The following is a 19,571-nucleotide window of genomic DNA, read 5'->3' on the forward strand; positions in this document are numbered from 1 at the left end:
TTTGCCAGGGAAGTGCTTATTCCACTGAGCCATCTCCCCGGCCCAAAGCTGCAGTTCTTTCAGATAAACCTGCGCACGTTTCCTGGGCAACAACCAGCTCTACAGCATCTGTTCTCCTCCGCCAGCTGCTCGCCACACCCTGAGTTCAATACTGTCTCCATCAACTTCATTCCTGGCTGCTTTTCAGCAGCGTGCCCCGTTGGCCTGGCTTCTGTATCTGGTTTTGGTGGCGCACGGGATCTAGCCAGGGCCCGGCACATGCGAAGCACGTACACCACCACTGAGCTGGCACCTCTACTCTGGGTGTAATTCTTCAAATGCACAGAATAAAGGAGTGACAAAGTGTCTCTTCCAATACAGGAAATGACTGTTAATGCAAAACTAAGCACTGGACTGACTGTGGTCACCCTGGGAACACACTTGGCTCCAAGTTAAATGCCTCCCAAGGAGTCCATAAGTTACTAACAGGATTTTACTGCATAATGAGGTTTAGGACCTTTTATCTACACAAAGCAAGACTGTTGGTATTACAAGAAAGATGTTAAAAGAACACAATGTAACCAAATAAGGAAAAGGGACCTATTTTGCTTTTCTTTTTTTTTTTTAATGGTACGAGGAAATGAACCCAGGGCCTTCACACTAAACGACATCTTCAGCCCTTTTTATTTATTAGAGACAGGGTCTCACACCAAGCTACATCTCCCACCCTTTTTAGTTTTTATTTCAGAGTCCTACTCAGCTGCCCTAGCTGGACACTGAAAACCACTAAACTCTTCCCTAATAAGAAGCATTGTAAGACTGGAAGGCAACACTACAGCACTGGGCATCGCACACACACAGCCAGGTCATCTTGCGTTTCTCTACCCTTACCTGATAAACAGCAACATGTAAAACCACCAAAAGAAAGACATCTGACAGCCAGTGGTAGACAAAAAGGGCAGCGAAGCAAAATGACTGCTCATGGGGGCCGGGGAGATAGCTCAGTAGAACAAGCGCTTTGCCTGGCAAGTGCAAAGGGCCAAGTTCAACCTCTGCTTCCCCAACGCCCTCAAAAAAAAGAAAGGAAAGAAAAGAAAAATGACAGCTCCTAGCAGAAACACAAATGTGGGAGAGATCAGAAAATAAGTGGCCAACGTGGTAGGGCTGCCACCCCAAAACTGAGCAGCCCCCCACATGCTCCAGGTGGGAAACAGCCATTGTTGGGCCCCAAGGTGTGAAGCGCGCAGCCCCGTGCCCACTCTCCGCCTCGGCACCTGTGCCTCAGCAGCACCCACGGCCCACCTTCCCGCACCGTCGGATGCACCCAGTGTGCAGCAGGACTCATCTAAGCGCCCACACAAGCTGCCCAGAGCTTGTTGGCCATGCTGCAGGAGGGCAGAGGCAGGCCCCTTAGTGATCATGTGGGACAATCAGAAAAGAACCTGTGTGTTCCACCAGTAACCACAAAATGCCTCCGACCAACTGCCTCTGCCTCACACGTAGAGCCCTGCTTCCCTTCCCCCAGGGAGGTGTGCCTCAGTGTCCCCAGCTTGCAGAGAAACAGACTCAGGCAGCTAAACAACAGTGACCAGAGGACTGACAGAGCTATGAAGTACCTCATTCAGTGGTCACCCGGCCATGGAGCACTCACCAGTATATGAGAAAGCCTCCGCCTAGTTCTCCTGTCTTCTGATACCCCTACAGCAAAGGGATGCCCAAGCCCTAGACACTCAGCTCATAAGCACACACTTACTCCCTGCTCAGTAGATTCTCAACTTCAGTAACATAAAATTCATAGAGGACACACATATTTGAGCCACTCTGTGACTGAGCCATACACTGGGGAATTTGTTTGGCTTGGGGTTTGTTGTTCTTTTTCCTTTTTGAGATCAGATCTCGCCATGTAGTGCAGGCTGGCCGCGAACTCACAACCATCCTCTTGCCCCAACCTCCTGAGTACTGGGATTATAGGTGTATTTCACCATGCCCAGCTCAGTAGAGAATTTGTAAATGTAGATTTACACATTTATGCAACATGCTCCTTTTTTTTTTTTTTTTTAAGACAGGGCCTAAGTTCAGTCCTCAGTTCTGCCAATAAATAAATAATAAATAAAAATAAATAAATAATAATAATAATAATAAATAAATAAATAAAGACAAGGCCTTGCTACGCAGTTTAAGCTGGCCTTTGGCTCACTTTTTGGCCAATGCTGGTGTTGAACTTGCAAAGATCTTCCTGCCTCAGCTTCCCAAAATGTTCCCCCTTTTCATCCACACAGTTTTTGCCATGATTCTTAGATGATACAAACCTCCAGTGAAGTACAAGCTTCTCAGGCTTCTACAAAACAGTCCCCCAGAATGCTAACGCTCTCATCCATTCCCTTCTTCTGGTGAGCCACTGTGGGTGACAAGAGCAGGTGACAATGCAAAGATATGAAGAAAAAAGCAATGATCAAAAAGCAGTAATCACTAGCCATGAAAAAACTGAATGGAAGAAATCCTCAGAGGGGCCCGGGAGATGGCTCAGTGGAATAAGCGCTTCCCTGGCAAGCGCAAGGGCCTGAGTTCAATCCCCGGTTCTGCCAAAAAAAAAAAAAAAAAAAAAAAAAAAAAATCCTTAGAAAAGAGGGAGTCAGCTGGTTGTGGTGGTACATCCCTGTAATCCCAGGTAGCTGAGGACCTGTAATCCATCCCTCAGCTGGGAAGCTAGGGCAGGAGGATCTCAGTTTGAAGCCCTGCCAAGGCAATTTTGTATTTTGTGTCTCATTCCCACAATAAACCTTCTCCCTGGTGATTCCCCTAACCCTTTCTTCTCCCTTTCAATGGTTCTCACCTTGGTCACTGCTGTAATACCGAATGTCCCGTGTTTGCCTGTGCTGAATACCTTGAAGACTGGTGCTGTCTCCTAGCCATATCTGGATTTGTTCAGCTCCTATGACAACACAAACACCACCTGCCTCTGGTGCTGGCTGCATTCCGACACACTGTGGTCATTCGCTGCAAAAGTCTGTTCATGAACACAGCACTTTCATCTGGTGGGCCAGGCCTGTCCCCTCAGAGTCCCTAAAATGAATGCCCCTCCCCAACACTAAAATTCTTCAGCCAACCAACTTGTCCTAAACACAAGCCCCAAGCCCTCAGGGCTCAACAGTGTTAGCTAGAACTATTTCAAGTCTAATTTCTTTTCATGAGGACCAAACATTGTAAGGCTGGGCTACAAAGTGAGCTCAGAGCCCACCTGAACTGCACAGTGAGAGCCTGTCTCAAAAAGACAAAAAAAAAAAAAAGGCAACAAATCTTCAGGACCTAATTAGTTGACCTGGTCTAGCACAATTACAGCTATAAATCAGCCATCAACACTCCAGTAAGAGTTTCTCCCATGAGATGCTTTCAGAAGAAAGTTAATTTGTTTTCTTTCCTAAAGAAGTTTCATGACTGAAGGGAATTTCCTCAGTATAGGTTCTGTGCAAAATCTTCCTTAATTCCTCGAACAAAGATAAAGATAACCTGAAAAATCAAAATAAAAAGCGTGTGTGTCTACCAGCTGTGTCTCACATGTGATGAGTAGCCCCCGTGGGCTTCTTTCCCCAAACCTCACTGCCCCTGAGAAAATCATCAGACCAACGCCAGGAGAAAAAAAGCACCTTTCTAAAAGGCCGGGCTCATCAGAAACCAGGGAAGTGTGACAGACTCCTACAGGCAGCAGGAGACCAAGGGGGAGGAAGACCAAAAGCAACGTGGAGCCCTGAACAGGAAAGGGCATTAGGGGAAACTCAGGAAGTCCTGGCTCACTGGAGACCAGGTAAGTGCGAGAAGGTCCTCCAGTCAGGAAAAGACATCAGGGAAAACCGAGGAAGTCCAAACAGAGTGAGGCCCCGGGCTGCCAACACACAGTGCATCCCCTCGGCCTGCAGGTGCCACTGTAAGGAAAAAGGTTGGGTGTGCGGTGTACGAGACCTGCTTATCCACTGGATCCACAGAGGTCACAGGAACCAGCCCCGCATTGTCCCCAGGTCTGACGAGTCGGGTGTCCCACATGCCACCTGTTGCGTGTCACCTTTCCGGAGGGCAGGGCTCACACAGGAAGCTACAGGCAACTCCAGGGGCAAATTCCAGCTCCACTCCCTCTTTCCCCCTTCCTTCCCCTCACCAAGCCTTCCTTCTCCCCTCCCTAGGCCTGTCTTCCTCCTCCCCTTCCCCCTCCACAGGCCAGTCCCCATCTACATCCCCTGGCCTGTCCTTGGTCACCCTGCCTTCCAGAGATGACAGGGACTAAAGGAAGGAGGTCAGACAGGCAGACCCCAGACAGCCCCGCCCATGCCAGCAAGGCCAAGTGGCATTCCTGAGTGCCCACCCATCCACCATGCACACACTTGGCTTGCTCTGGAGACAGCCCGGCCTGACACCTCCCTGGCTGCCCCACCCTGTCATTTGCAGGGAGAGGAAGGAGGAGCATGGCTTGCAAAGCCCTGAGCCAGAGGCTGGTGCAGGCTGCTCCACACAGGAGGGCTCCTGACTCCCTCTCTGACCTCCAAGCCCCAGACCCAACATCCCAGGGTGCCTGCTGCACCTTAGGGAGCCAGCTGCTCTAGGGGACAGAGACCTGCCTGGCTAAAGAAATGGAAGAGGAAGCTTATTCAAAGCCCCCTAACTTAGGTTGTTTTAATGAGAAGGAGAAGACAGAGCCAGGTGTGCTGGTGCAAGCCTATAATCCCAGCTCGTGGGAAGCTGTCAGGAAGGGCACAAACGCAAGCCCAGAGCGGCAATTTAGCAAGACCCTGTCTCAAAATAAACAGAAAAGGGTTGGAGATGTAACTCCGTAGTAGAGCACTACTGGGTTCAATCCCCAGTACCACACCCTTCAAAGAAAAATGCAGGGTAGTCATACATGAGGAAATTTATTTACTAAATAAGTTGTCAGATTAATGTACAGCAAGGAGATACTACACAACACAGCAACACCACTCAGTGACGCTGGAATCGGGACTCAGTTCCACAGCCCACCCCACTCAGGTCCCAGAGACCCTTCTTTTTCCTCATTTGTCTGTTTGCACAGAACAACTGCTCAGTGCTACAGCATCCATGGCAGAGCTTCTCAGCCCTGCCGGGGCTCCAACCTTAAGCACCCCAGGGGCCCAGTAGGACAAATAAGAGGGGGCCACTGATCCACTTAGTGGATGGCAACATGGCAGACCAAAAGTCCAATGAAGAAATGGTGTTACTCCTATGTGGTCTATCCTTACGCTCACCTATTACCTTCTCTTGCTTTTTCTTCCTGTCCCCTCCAGGGTAACATGGCCCGGGGCAGAAGCTCTACAAAGCCATCATTATTTATTACATAAGCCAAAGGAGAAAGGGAAATCAGATCAAAAGGTGTGCACGGTAATTCACACTGCATATGATGCTATGCTTTATAAAATCCTGGCATAGACATTTTCCTACATTTGCTGGTGTGGAGCATACAAGGAACTCTAATAAAGGAGAACAAAACTCTGTCAGCTTCCAATTAACTCTAGAGAGAAAAGCTAAGTTTTGCAACACAACATTTGTGTGCCTTCTTAAAAACATTCATTCCAGAAGTTTTAAAGCATATAAAAACATAAAGAACTCTTTGAGGAGGACCCATCCATATTGCGCAGTGCAAAAACAAAGGTGTACAACCAGAGATGTAGCGCAGAGGCATAAGCACACGCTTGGCAATCACAAGGTCCTGAGTTTGGTTCCCAGTACCAAAATCAATCAATCAATAAATAGTGTGATACCTTGATGCGATCCCAGATAATCTTTCATTTCCCTGTGGACATAGTTTTGCATTACATTAGGAGCCCCTGAGCTATCAACTCCTCATAAAGGGCTGGCCAAAAAGCTCTGCAGATTAAAGTGCCTGCAAGCAAGTGCAGGGGCTGGGGGTTTGATGCTGGCCCCACCCCTGGGGTGCCCTGAGAGGGCAATTGAGACTGGGCGCAGTGGCACATGCCTATAATCCCAGCATTTGGGAGGCTGTAAAGCGGAGAATCACTACGAGTCCGATCTAGTATTGAGACCCTGAACACCCTATAGATCCTCCCCTAAAAATACAAAAAAAACTCCTCATAAACAGCAGCATGAATTGGAAGAGCCCATGGTCTGACCAATGTCACACAATTCTGAATCTATTTTCATAGCTGCTAAATTTCATTTGGCAACTATGAAAATAGCAGTAGCAACAGATCTGAACCCTAAAGTCAGAAGTTTTTGATTTCTGTCATCTACTTATAGCAATTTGGAACCGGAAATAGCGCTAATTTTGAGTTCAATGTACAATGTTTTCTGCACAAGGAGATTACCTTAGTACACACATATTCTTTCATTTTTAAAAAACAATACAATAGTAAGTTCCTGACTTATGAACAAGTTCCATTCTGGGAGAACTCTGGTAAGTTGGATTCACTCATAAGTCCGACAAAATGAGTCTTAAATACCTTTGACTCCAATAGACAATGTAAAGCATAAAAATAAATAAATAAATAAATAAACAAACCCTTCCTTTTCACAACTTTCCCTCCAGCTTATGGACATCCTGGGCTCTGACTAACTGCTGTACAGCTGCACACTACTGCACGACACAGTAAGCAGACAGCGGCACGCCTGGGATGGTATCTAGCAGACAACTTCTGCGATTTGTTTACATCTATGAATGTTTGCAATTTGAGGTCTGTGTGCATATGTGAAAGTTCACAACTCAAATGTTCCCAACTGGTGAGTCCTTGACATGGGAAAGGAGCCCTGAAAAGTGGTGCATTAAAGGAGGTGTGCAGCTTGGAGTCCTGGCTCCCAGGTGGCTTTGCAACTCTTAACTGGCCCCAAAACTTTCCACCTTCCTTTCGATGGTGATACTGCAAAGGAGACCTTGTCACCAACAGCCTCAAATGTGCAGAAAATGGGGCCGGCAAGATAGCTCAGCGGTCTAAAGCACCTGCTTAGGCAAGCTTAGGCAAGCGCACAGGGACCTCGGTTTTATTCCAGGCACCACATGCAGTGCCAGCCCTGCCCCCGCGGTGGCTGAGCTGGCCACAAAAAAAAAAAGCAGAAAAGAAGACTTATGTAAAGTTGGGAAGAGAAGTCAAGGTTGAGGGTAAAGCTCCCAGGCATTTCAAAGAACATAGGAATCAGAGATGAAAAAGTGAGGCAGGATAGCTCAGGGGTAAAGTGCTTGCCTAGCATGTGCAGGGATAAGACGAAGTACCACACTCTCCTGCCTTTATCCCAAGTGAACACTCCGCACGGCGGACAAGGGAAAGCACCTGCGTTCTCCCAGCTGGATCTCCTCTTACTGTTGCCTAAAATCCAATCTCTAGCATTAAAGAAAGCAAATCTGCTCGCAAGCTGGTGATGCAATGCTACCAAGCAAACGATGAAAGAAAGACACTAAGACATCACAGGACAAGGGATGAACCTCTGCGTCACTGTGCAGACCGCAGATGAGCCTGGACTGTGGTGACAGGTTCACAGGCCTGGAGAATAGACAAGCCAGACCAACCGACTTTCTGGCCACACTCCAGGCCGGCAAGGAAAAGTGGGTAGCAGCAAGGTGACTAATCCCTGGGGTAGACAACACCCAAACCTCAGAAGGGGACCAGTGGAAAACTGCAGGTCTCCCCCACGCTGCCTCATCCCTATGGAAACACCTGCTCAGCTTTGCTTAGGGACACATGCATCAGCTGTTGCAGTGTGGTCGCCTGATGAAGAAGTGTATAAGTAATTAATACTAGCTGTAACCTGGTATGGCTTGGTAATGTGCATCGCAGCATCAGGTGGGACCCGGTGAAATTTCAGTCCAGAAAAAGACGAGGCCCTCTGCCCGCACACCCAGCTCTCTTTCTTGTTGGGTTTCTGGTTTCTTCCCTGGTCAGACTAAAAGTTGCACGGCAGTGGGTTGCTTCTACCACACAACAGGGGACCAGGTGGGGCTGCTTCCAGAGAACCTTGCTGGCCCTCTTGAGCTATCAATGCAAACGTGTCCCCAACTCAACAGGGGCATGGTGGGAAGGAAGGAGCCTGTAGTTATCATAAGAATTTTTCTTTGTTTTAACTCTCTGGTCACTTGGGCTTGCCCTGACTTGCTGTGAAAGTTCAGAGAGGAAATCTTCAGGGTGGTGCACACCCACAGTCAACGACTGCGGAAGCTGAGGCAGGGCATCACCAGAGCCCAGGTACTGGCAGCCAGTTTGGACGACACAGCGAGCTAAATGCCCCCACTTCCATCTTGAAGAACCGAGAGGCTGCAGAGGAAAGCAGGGCTGTGCCGTGAGGCCGCTGTGTGTTCCTCCCTACCTAGACCCCTATGCAGATGACTGCAGCGCCTTCCTTAGTCAGAATGCTGATCTCTGTGGGATCTGAGTGCCCCTAGGCTCCCTGCAAGTATATGCACCATAATAAAATACACATTTACTGACTGCAAGCATGTGCTATGCTGTTGCAGCAGGCCTGGAGGTCAGCAATGACTCAGAGCCACCCAACCCCACTTACTGAAATCCTGACAACACTCGGCGTGCCTACTCCCCAAGGAAGTGTCTAGAACTACCCAACTCCAGCCATCCCTCTGACTTGTGTTCTCTGGCCCCGGTGGCCTGATGCACACACGTGGGCAGGCAAGTGTCACCACCTTCAGAGGTCTGGAGGGACCACAGCAGAACCTATTTAACGCTTCCTGCCAAGCCGGTACACTACTTAAACATGGCTCTGGTCACATCAGCAGCATGAGGGGCCCTGCCAGCTACAGAGAGCTGGTACACAGAGCATCGTGGAAAAGCAGATAAGGCACAGGGAACAGAGCCAGGCCCAGCAGGTGTCTGAGCAGCTGGTGGCATCTCCCCTTCTCCAAAGACAACAAAGCAAACTGGGAGAGAGAAGTCTGTTTCAGCCCACCAGCACACCGTTGTGCAGCCTGCTGCCACTGAAGTCACGGCTTTTCCCCAAACACATTCCATGTCCCACACCATCAGCAGGGTGGGATGGGCATGGCCCCCCTACATTAGCTTCTGGGAACTACATGGAGAACACACAGAAACTTCTGTGCATTCCACTGTCGGATTAATAAAGCTGCAGATGATCTTTCTCCATATGACAAGAAGTGAAGAGTTACTTTCTGAGGTCAGAGAGGAGCAATACGAAACACATTTTTCAAATATTTGGCTTATTAGATTTTTCTAACACTCCTAGGACACACAGATAAACATGGAGTTTATATTCCAAAGCCTTAAATGCCCTCCCATCCCTAAGCCACAGAGCTCAGTGACTCTCAGAGCTGGGGCTACCTCCTGCGTCCCCCTGGGCCAAGCAATTACTGTGGGAGCAGTTAGTTTGAGGTGGCATAAGGGAGCAAGGAAAATGCCCACCTGCTGGCGAAGGGCAGACCCAATGTGGTCCGTCCATAGCACAAAACAAGACAGTACTCGGTGTGGGTCAGAAATGAATCAGGACACTTTGCGTGACATAGATGAACCTTGAGAATATTAGGCTAAGTAAAAGGAGGGGACACTGAAGGTCAAATGCTGCATGACTCCATCATGGGGCTTGTCCAGAAGAGGCAAACTCACTGAGATAGAATCTCAGGGTAGCCTGGGGCTGAGGAGAGGTCAGGGAGGGACCGCTTAATGGGTACAAAGATTCTTTGGGGGGTGATGGAAATGTTCTAATGCTGGATTGTGATGACACATATACAACTCTGAATTTACTTTTGTTCACTTAAAAAGGGTGAATGCTATAGTGTGGAAATGACATGCCTCTACCAAACTGAAAGAAATGGAGGGAGACCGGAGGAAAGCTAGAAAAATCATGGCAATGGGGCTGCTGACACACTGCTACAGAGCGAGAAAAGCAAGGCATGAGACGGGGTCCACACATGCATGGAGGGATCAGAAGTGCACTTAATAATTTCCAAATGAAGCTGGGCACGGCGGCACTCACCTATAACCCCAGCACCTGGGAGGCTGAGGCAGGACTGTTACGAGTTTGAGACCACTCTGGGCAGCACAGTGAGCTCAAGGCTAGCCTGAACTGCATAGTGAGACTCTGTCTCAAAAAGACAAAAAAACAAAAAAAGTCCAATCTGCTGAGCACCATCTACATGTCCCCTAACATGTCAGCTCCCAGGGACCCCAGGAACAATGCTCCCAGGGCCCCGACTTGTGCGTGACATTAAACTGGGCTGAGCATGGCTCCTTTTTCACTGGAAGCCATGTGACAGGAGGAAAGAGGAGCTGGGATGGAGCAGCTCTGAACCACTTCTCTCTTCCACCAAGTAGGTTGCCTGGAGCTTCAGTCATAGGGTTGTTTCACTTATCTGTGTGGTTTGCAGTACTGGAGAACAAATCTGGAGCCTTCATGCTGAGCTAATCTCTTGCTCTCTTTTATATTTCTATTTTGACACAGAGTCTTGCTATGTTGCCTAAGCTAAGAAATGCGCAATTCTCCTGCCTCAGGCTCCCAACGTTCTGGAATTACAGGAGGGAGCCACAAAACCCAACTGGCTGCAGCCTTTAAAGGGCTAAAACATGGGGACTCTGATTGCCTGGGCTACGTATGCTCCCCTGCAGGGCTCCAGGAGGCAGGTGGGGTCTCTCCTGGGAAATGCTCAGTGGACTGAGTGTAGTTCTAGGAAGTCACTCTGTGTGCAGGAAGATGGCCAGGCACAGCTCTGTAACAGGGCTCTGGGAACAGCCAGAGAAGCCTGAGATCCAGCTTGGCCAGCCTCGCTGGCTGAATCCTTCAGTCTCCACCTACCACTACTTGAGAGCCAGAAGAGAGGGTGAACACAGCGAGCTTGTCTATGCTGCCCTTCCAGGGTGATGGGAGCCCTGCTTCCTACGATCACAATTCTTCTGGTGTGGTTGGTTCTTGCTTCTTTACCAATATTACCTTTTAGAATTTTATTTTTAGTGTTTGTGCTTTATTCTCTCTCCATTTTCTCTAATCTCTATTTTTAATTTTCCTTCTCTACGTTTTTCTTTGCCCTTCCTCATTTTCCCTATGCCTTTGTCTTTTCCCTCCTTTCCTGTGAGATATGTGAATGTGTCAAAGAGAGAAAAAGAAAAGACCCATTTTTTAATTGTAACTTCAATGGTTCTGTTCACGACTGCGTTGGAGTAACCTTTAACACAACTGTGCTTAGCAGATCCAAACACAACTAGCTACAAATATATTAACAGGTTCTGACAAACCCACAGCCCCTTTGATCTCTGAATACACTTCCCCTCCCTTGCTTCCCTCCTCCCCTCTCCCTCCATACTCTCTTAAATGCCCTCCACGTTGTTCCTTTATCCCAGCTCTACAAATATCTCCAGCCCAGCCTCCTACTGACTTCCATCTACTAACATTTCTCATGTATCCCTATTTACTGACTTACCAACGTTTCTTTTCCCTTCCTCCGCCTTCCCCCTCTCCCTCCATAACCCAAATGACTACCAACAGTGTAGAGGAGGAAATGGTCAAAACAATTGGATTTTTTCTCGTATTTTGTGCAGGGTCTCACTACGCAGCTCGAACTCATAGTGATCCTCCTGTTTTCAGGCTCCCCAGCACTGGGATTACAGGCATGTGCCACCACGCCTGGACTTGGTCATGGGCTCAGCACACCCAGGGGCAGGGCTGGGCAGCATGTGGTGCCAGGGATTGAACAAAAAAGTTTTAATGTCTGTGTTTGATGCAACCAGTAAGAATTCTCTTCCAACAACACAGTGACCAAATGCAACCCGATTCAGCTGAACAGGATGAAGTGGTAGGTGACCGCACTGGAAAACAGAACCTACCTAAAGAGATCTTCATACCAACAGCAAAGCCTCTTCACACTGTTTGGCCTTGACGCTTAGCACACGGGCACGCACACACAAACAGGAATGTGGGGGTGGGGGGCACACAACAAAATGCCTCCAAAGACTTCAGCTCTCCCAAAGCAGATCTGGAGCCCAGAATGGAAAGGAAATCCGATATCAAAGAGCTGAGCTGTACAGAATGATTAAAGAGGAAGCAAAGAAACTTGGTGAGCTCAAGGATGACATAATTAAACTGACAGTGGAACCAACAAACTGATCAATGTGGTTGAAGAAAAATCAGCCGGAAGAAAATCTGAGGGGCTGACCAAAATCAGTCAAACATGAATGACAAGTTTATGAAAGAAACAGACTTCATGAAAAGGTGCCAAACAGAATCCCAGAAATAAGGAATTTTATTGAATACATAAAAAGCAGAAATGAACAAGAAGACATAGCATTAAACTTTGAGAACAGAACAGAAAAACAAGATGATAAATGATAAGCCAAGTACCTATACACTAATAATGAACCCACTGAGAAAGAAATTAGGAAAATAATATTATTCACAGTAGCATCTAACCTAATGTAGGAAGTGAAAGACCTCTACAACAAAAACTATATCACTGTGAAAGAGATCAAAGAGGACACCAGAAAATAGAAAGTTATCCCAGGTTCCAGGATACACAAAAACAACATTGTCAAAATAGCCACACTGTGCTCGCTTGGGCAGCACATATACTAAAACTGGAACGATGCAGAGAAGATTAGCGTGGCCCATGTGCAAGGATGGAACGCAAATTCATACAGTGTTCCATATTTTTAATATATCAACCACTGTTAATCTGCTATTCTTGCTTTGGAAATCTGTAACATATGGGTTTTTTTTTTTTTGTTTTGTTTTGTTTTTGTTTTGTTTTGTTTTGTTTTGTTTTTTCCAGAACTGAGGGCTGAACTCAGGCCCTTTCGCTTGCCAGGGAAACACTTATTCTACTGAGCCATCTCCCCAGCCCCCATATTGTTGTATGTTACCCTGATTCTGTCTTTCTTTCTGATCTTTGTTCTTGCTTTTGTTTTTACTTTTCAGAATAAAATAAAAGTGTAATAAAAAAAATAGCTACAAACTGCTATATACATTAAATACAATACAAATCAAATACCAATACCATTCCTTAAAGATGTAGATAAAAACAATCCAAAAATGCATATGGAACCAAGAAATATCCAGAATAGCAAAAGCAATCCTGGGTAAAAAGAGCAAAGCAAGAGGGATCACAGCAGGATTTGAAATGTTATGAAGCTATGGTGATTTAAAAAAGAAACACACACACACATACACACACACACACATCCCCACATATAGACACAAACATATGGATCAGAGGAACAGAGCAGAAGCAAAAACAATCCCAGAAACACTCAGCTTTTTGATCTTGACAAAGGAGCTAAAAACCTAACACTGGAGGAAAACATAGCCTCTTTAAAAGAGGTAAACTCAGGCAGGTTGGTAGCACACATCTGTAATCCCAGAGCTCAGCTGAGGCAGGATGGCTGTGAGTTCTGGGACAGCCTATGGTACTTCGCAAGTTCAAGGCCATCCTTCAGAGCAAGACCCTGCCTCAAAAGAAAAAGGTAGGGGCCAGGGAGATAGCTCAGTAGAATAAGTGCTTGCCTGGCAAGCACAGGGTCCTGAGTTCAATCCCCGGTACCACAAAAAAGAAAGAAAGAAAGAAAGAAAGAAAAGGAAAAGGTAAAATTCTTGAGGATAGAGACACAAGTGAGAAGTTTCTAAAAGAACCCCAGTGAAAGAAGAGGTAATACCAAGAATCAACAGATGAGATCATATCAAATTAAAAGTCTTCTGCACATCAAAAGAAAAAACCAAGAGTAGGCAAACAATTTACTGAATGTGAAACATATTTTGCCAGCTATTCCTCAGACAAAGGACTAACATCGAGAATATATAAAGAACAAAACAAAACAAAATGAAATGAATTTTAGGTCTCCCCAAACAAAAACTCAAACAATGGGCAACTGAAATGAATACAGACATTTCTCAGAAATAGTACAAAAGGCCAATGAATACATGAAACATGTTCAATATCACTGGCCATTAGAGAAATGCAAATTAAAACAACATTCAGATTTCATCTTACTCCAGAAAGAACAGCTCTCATCAAGAAATCAAATAATAACAAATGCTGGTAGTGGGGAGGGGACGAAACACAGCTATATTGTTGGTGCCAATGTATAAGCTAGTACAACCACTACGGAGATGTCTATTGAGATTCATCAAAAAATAAGAACTGAGGGGCTGGGGAGATAGTGCAGTAGAAGAAGTGCTTACCTGGCAAGCACAGGGTCCTGAGTTCAATCCCCGGTCCCATAAAAAAACAAAAACAAAAACAAAAAAATAACCCAAAAGAAACACTGAAATTCCAGGAAATAGCTCAATGACATAAACACCTGCCTGGCAAATGCAAGGTCTTGAATTCAATCCCTAGTACCAGAAAAACAAACAAACAAACAAACAACCCTCCCCGAAATTCCATTTACCCATATATTCCCCTCCCAAGTATCTTCTTAAAAGAGTTGAAGTCATTACATCACAGCATCCCATGCATACCCATGTTTACAGCAGGACAATAATGGCTACATCTGGGAGACAGTCAGTACGTCCAGCGGAGTAACACTCTGCCATAAAGAACAAACTTGAGGAATTTATAGGTAAATGGATGCAGCTTGAGGCCACAATGTTAAGTGAAATAAGGCAAGCACATGAAATTTAAATATTGTATTTTTTTTTTTCTCTCTCTCTCTCTCAGATGAGAAACCCAAAATATAAAGGGCAAAACAAAAAATAACCAGAAGTAGGGAGATCCTTTTCAAATGGGAAGGAGTGGGGTCGGGGAGATAGCTCAGTAGAATAAGCTCTTGCCCGGCAAGCACAAGGGCCTGAGTTCAATCCCTGGTTCCACCACAAAAAAAGCAAAAAGGAAGGTGAACAAGAGATGCACAAGACAGGGAGAGATAGAAAAGGAATATGTTAGGATATGCCACACATATGTATACAAACGGCTTATGGCAAATGTAATCAGGTACTGCAACATGTATGTCTCAGTTACTCTTCCCTCGTCGCTGGGACAAATACCCAACAGCCAAAATGAAGGAAGGGAAGGTGTATTTGGCTCACGGTTAGTGCAGGTTTTAGTCCAGACTCGGCTGGCTCCAAGGCAGAGCAGCATGTGGCAGCGCAGAGCAGCTGTTCCTGGCAGCTGGAAACAGCGAAGAACAAAGGCAGTGGTAGCGGCAACAGCGGCTACAGAGAGCAAGTCTGTCTCCCTCATGCGGCATTCAGGCCATCTGCCCAAGGCTGGGTGTAGCACTCACACCCAGGATCCCAGCAGCACTTGCACCCATAATTCTAGTATTGGACCAAGATTCAACCACAAACTCCAGAAGCCACCCCATGACTACCTGAGGCTTTGGGGGACAACTAGACACAAACCATAACATGTTACAATAAAGTAAAATACAGAAAGGTTAGAATTATCAGACAGCAAGGAAAACTGATCCTACAGCTACTAGAGAATGCTTAAGAAAACAAACCTATTTTTTTTTTTTTTTTTTTCCAGAACTGGGGATTGAACTCAGGCCCTTGTGCTTGCCAGGGAAGCGCTTATTCCACTGAGCCATCTCCCCAGCCAAGAAAACGAACCTAAAGCTAAAAGAAGTTAAAAGAAAAAATGAGGGCCAGCCAGATAGCTCAGCAGATTAAACAGCCTGCTTAGGCAGATGCAGGGGCCAGGGGTTCGATCCCTGGCCTGCCATGCTGGCCCTGCACCAGAGGCACACTGAGAAGGCCATTGAGACTGGGTGAAGTGGCTCGCGCCTGTAATCCCAGCGCTGGGGAGGCTGAAACCAGGAGGATCACTATGAGTCCGATCTATGTAGTGAGACCCTGTACACCCTGCAGACCCTGTCCTAAATTCATAAAAAAACCAAACCAACAGGGCCGTGGAGATGGCTCAGTGGAATAAGCGCTTGCTTCCCTGGGAAGCGCAAGGGCCTGAATTCAATCCCCGGTTCCATAAAATAACAACAACAAGAACAACTAAATAAAGGTAAACCCATAAGGAATACAGCATACTTTGCAACACAAACTTTAAATCCAATGAGACCTTCCATGTGTCAGCGCCACAAGAGAAAAGCTTTCCACACTAATGTATCCTGCAAGACTATCTTTCTTTTCTTTTCTTTCTTTCTTTGTGTGTGTGTGTGTGTGTGTGTGTGCCCAGCTCAGCCCACCAGGGGGCGGGGCGGGCTGGCATGTGGTGCTGGGGGATTGAACTGCGGTCCCTGTGTTTTGCTGAGCTTGTTCTAAGTAGGTGCTTTAGACCACTGAGCCATCTCACCAGCCCAAGACTATCTTTCAAAATCAACTGACAAGTACATTATATGACCAAAAACACCTTAGGAAATTTCTTTTTTTTTTCCAGCACCAGGGATTGAACTCAGGGCCTTGACCTTAGGAAATAGCTGATCACCAACCAGCACTCCAAAAACTACTCACAGATATCCTATACAGAAGAAACAAAAACCCATACAGCCACAAAGACTAATGGGAGTATACATCAAGCAGGAGGAGCAATTAAACAAGGGGAAAATACAGAAGTCAGTTACAGAAAACTACTGCAACGACAGGAACAAAAGTACCCTTGAGTAATAACTCTCAATGTAAATGGCCTCAACTCCCTAATTAAAAGGCAGATACTGGCAGACTGGATCAAAAAACAAAACTCAACAATTTACTACATACAAGAGACATATCTAATAAAAAACAATCATAGACTAAAAGTCAAAGCAGGGAAAACAGTACTCATGCACCAGGACCCTGGGAGTAAGCAGGCACAGCAATCTTGTTCTCAAAGTGGGTTTCAAGCTAAACATGATCAAAAGAGGCAAAGAAGGTCACTATGTATTAGCAAGGGAACAATTCAACTGGAAGAGGTAACACTTCGAAGTATATATGCACTGAATGCTGTGCATTCAACACTGTTGAGCATAGAAGATCAAACAAATGCCAACACAATGATAGTGGCGACTTGCACAAATAAATCAATTAAGCAAACAAAAAAAATAAATGATGTCAGGGCTGAACCACACTTTCAAATAAACTGAGACATCTCTAGAGTGTTCTACCCTAATACAACAGAATACACATACCTTCTGGCAGCGCATGGAATTCTCTCCAAAATACACCATATACTAGCCCTTATGGGGTAGTACTCTGTATCTGTTTATATACATACAATAGAATCTAAACCAGCCCTTGTATATACTATCAGATTGTATCCCACTGAAACTAGAAACCAATCACAAAAGTAACCACAAACATTTGGACATTAAAGAATTCACTTCTGGGGCCAGGGAGACAGCTCTGCAGTCTAAGAGCCTAAGTACCTGGGTCCGTTCCCTGGTACGACATGCCATGCGGGGCCCAGAACCTCGGGCACGCTGTGCAGGTCCCGAAACCAGGCCTGGTGGTGCATGCCTATAATCCCAGCACTGGGGAGGCTGAGACAGGAGAATCACTATGAGCCCAAGCTGTGTAGTGAGATCCTGTACCAAATAAATAAAAGATTTTTTTTTTAAATGTAAAAAAAAAGAAAAGGAAAAGAACACACTTCTAAGTACCCAATGGGTCACAGAAAAAAATCAAGGAAGAAATAAAAACAATTCCTAGAAATAAACAATAATGCCAGTACAACATAACAGAATTTCTGGGACACAATGCGAGCAGCCCTAAGAGGCAAGTTTACTGCTGTGAATGTTCACACTAGAAAAACAGAGCAAGCACAAGTAAATAATCTAACACTGCACCTCAAGGTTCTAGGAGAACAAGAATAATCCAAACCTAGTACAAGGAAAAATTATAAACCACAGAGCAGAAATTAACAAAATTGGGGCCAGGGAGATGGCTCAGTTGAGTAAGTGCTTCCCTGGCAAGCACAAGGGCCTGAGTTCAATCCCCAGTTCCACCAAAAAAGGAAAAAAAGAAATTAACAAAATTGAGACCTAGAAATTAATAGAAGTAACGAACCGGAAAGCCAGTTCTTTTAAAAGAATAAACAAAATACACAAATCTTTACACAAACTTAATAAAAGACCCATAGACATATAATTAAAAATTTTAAAAAGCAAAATAACAATGAATAATATGAAAATCCAGGCCATTAATTATTATGAAAAAATGGTACTCCACCAAATCAGAGAATTGAGAAAAAAAATGACATATTCCTAGACACACGTGAATTACCAAAGCAACCTAGAAGACATAAAACCCTGAACAATCCGGTAACAGGTGATGAAAACGAGCCAGGAATAAACAAGCTACCAAAAGCTCAGGAGCTGATGCAGTCACAGCTGAATTCTATAAGAACCTCGGGGAGGATGTGACACTGGCATTCCTCAAGCTCTTTTATGAAATTCCAAGGGAAGGAGGACTTCAACACTTATCCCTGGAAGCCAGCATTATCCTGATTCCAAAATTAGATGAGGATGCAGTTAAAAAAAAGAATACTAAAGCCCAATCGAATGGATATAGATGCAAAAACCTTCAAAAAAATACTGGCAAACAGGGCTGGGGAGCTAGCTCTTGCCTGGCAAGTGCAAGGACCCAGGTTCGATTCCGGTCCCGTGCCATGCCAGTCACTGAAACTGGGTGTAGTGGCGCACGCCTGTGATCCTAGTGCTGCGGAGGCTGAGACAGGAGGATCACTGTGAGTCTGAGCTGTGTAGTGAGACCCTGTACCAGGTAAATAAAGATTAAAAAGAAAAGAAAAAAAAAAAGATACCGACAAGCAGAATGCAACAGGTCATCAAAAAGATTACACACCATGACCAAATAGGCACGTTTCACCCCAGGGATGCAAGGATGGCTCAAAAGCAAAGACAAAAGTCACACGATCATCTCAACAGATGCAGAAAAAGGCTTTAACAAAATCCAGCACACAAGGTCAGTGATATAGCTCCGCGGCACAGCACTTGCCTGGCAAGCTCAAGGTCCTGAGTTTGGCTGAGGAGACGGCTCAGTGGAATAAGTGCTTCCTTGGCAAGCGCAAGGGCCTCAGTTCAATCCCCGGTTCCACCCAAAAAAACCAACCAAACAAACAAACAAAAAAACCCCACAAAAGGTCCTGAGTTTGATTCCCAGTACCAAAAAAAAAAAAAAAGTCCAACATACACTCAGAATAAAAATCTTAATAGGTATCATTCCTCTAAAATCAGGAATAAAATAAGGACTCACTACCACCATTCCTACTGCTTTGAAATATTAGCCAAAGCAGTCAGGCAAGGGAAAGAAAAAGGTATCTACAAAAAAGGAAGACATCAAATTACCATTATTTACAAATGACATAATCCTTTACATCAGAACGCCTAGAATTAAAACCAAATTTAGCACTCGTTTTGTCAGCACATACTAAAAAAACTTGAATGATACAGAGAAGATTAGCATTGCCCCTGGGCAAAAAAGACATGCAAATTTGTGATCGTTCCTTTTTTTTTTTTTGTATTTTGCACAGGGTCTACAGGGTCTCACTATGTAGATTGGACTTGTAGCGATCCACCTGTGTTCAGCCTCCCAAGAGCTGGGATTACAGGTACACGCTACCACCGGCATGGCATGCCAGGGATTGAACCCTATCTGCTGAGTCTGCCTAAGAAGGCACTTTAATCCGCTGAGCTATTTGGCCAGCCCTATTTTTTATTTTTTAAAGAGAATACAAAATAGTAAAAAAA

At 45.5% G+C, this 19,571-nt stretch overlaps 1 protein-coding gene and 2 non-coding genes across 6 annotated transcripts in view; 2 read left to right on the plus strand and 1 right to left on the minus strand.

Annotated features, from left to right (window-relative positions):
• Positions 1-19,571, minus strand: part of Shroom2 (shroom family member 2) — a 173,411-nt gene that overhangs the window by 114,504 nt on the left and 39,336 nt on the right. The window lies entirely within an intron of this gene.
• LOC111814486 lies at positions 12,486-12,592 on the plus strand. Its single transcript, XR_002819459.1, has one exon. It is a non-coding gene; the product is annotated as a U6 spliceosomal RNA (small nuclear RNA).
• LOC111814487 lies at positions 19,235-19,337 on the plus strand. The gene has a single exon (XR_002819460.1). It is a non-coding gene; the product is annotated as a U6 spliceosomal RNA (small nuclear RNA).

This window comes from Octodon degus, unplaced genomic scaffold (assembly GCF_000260255.1).
Source record: "Octodon degus isolate 3935 unplaced genomic scaffold, OctDeg1.0 scaffold00329, whole genome shotgun sequence".
Taxonomy (NCBI): domain Eukaryota; kingdom Metazoa; phylum Chordata; class Mammalia; order Rodentia; family Octodontidae; genus Octodon; species Octodon degus.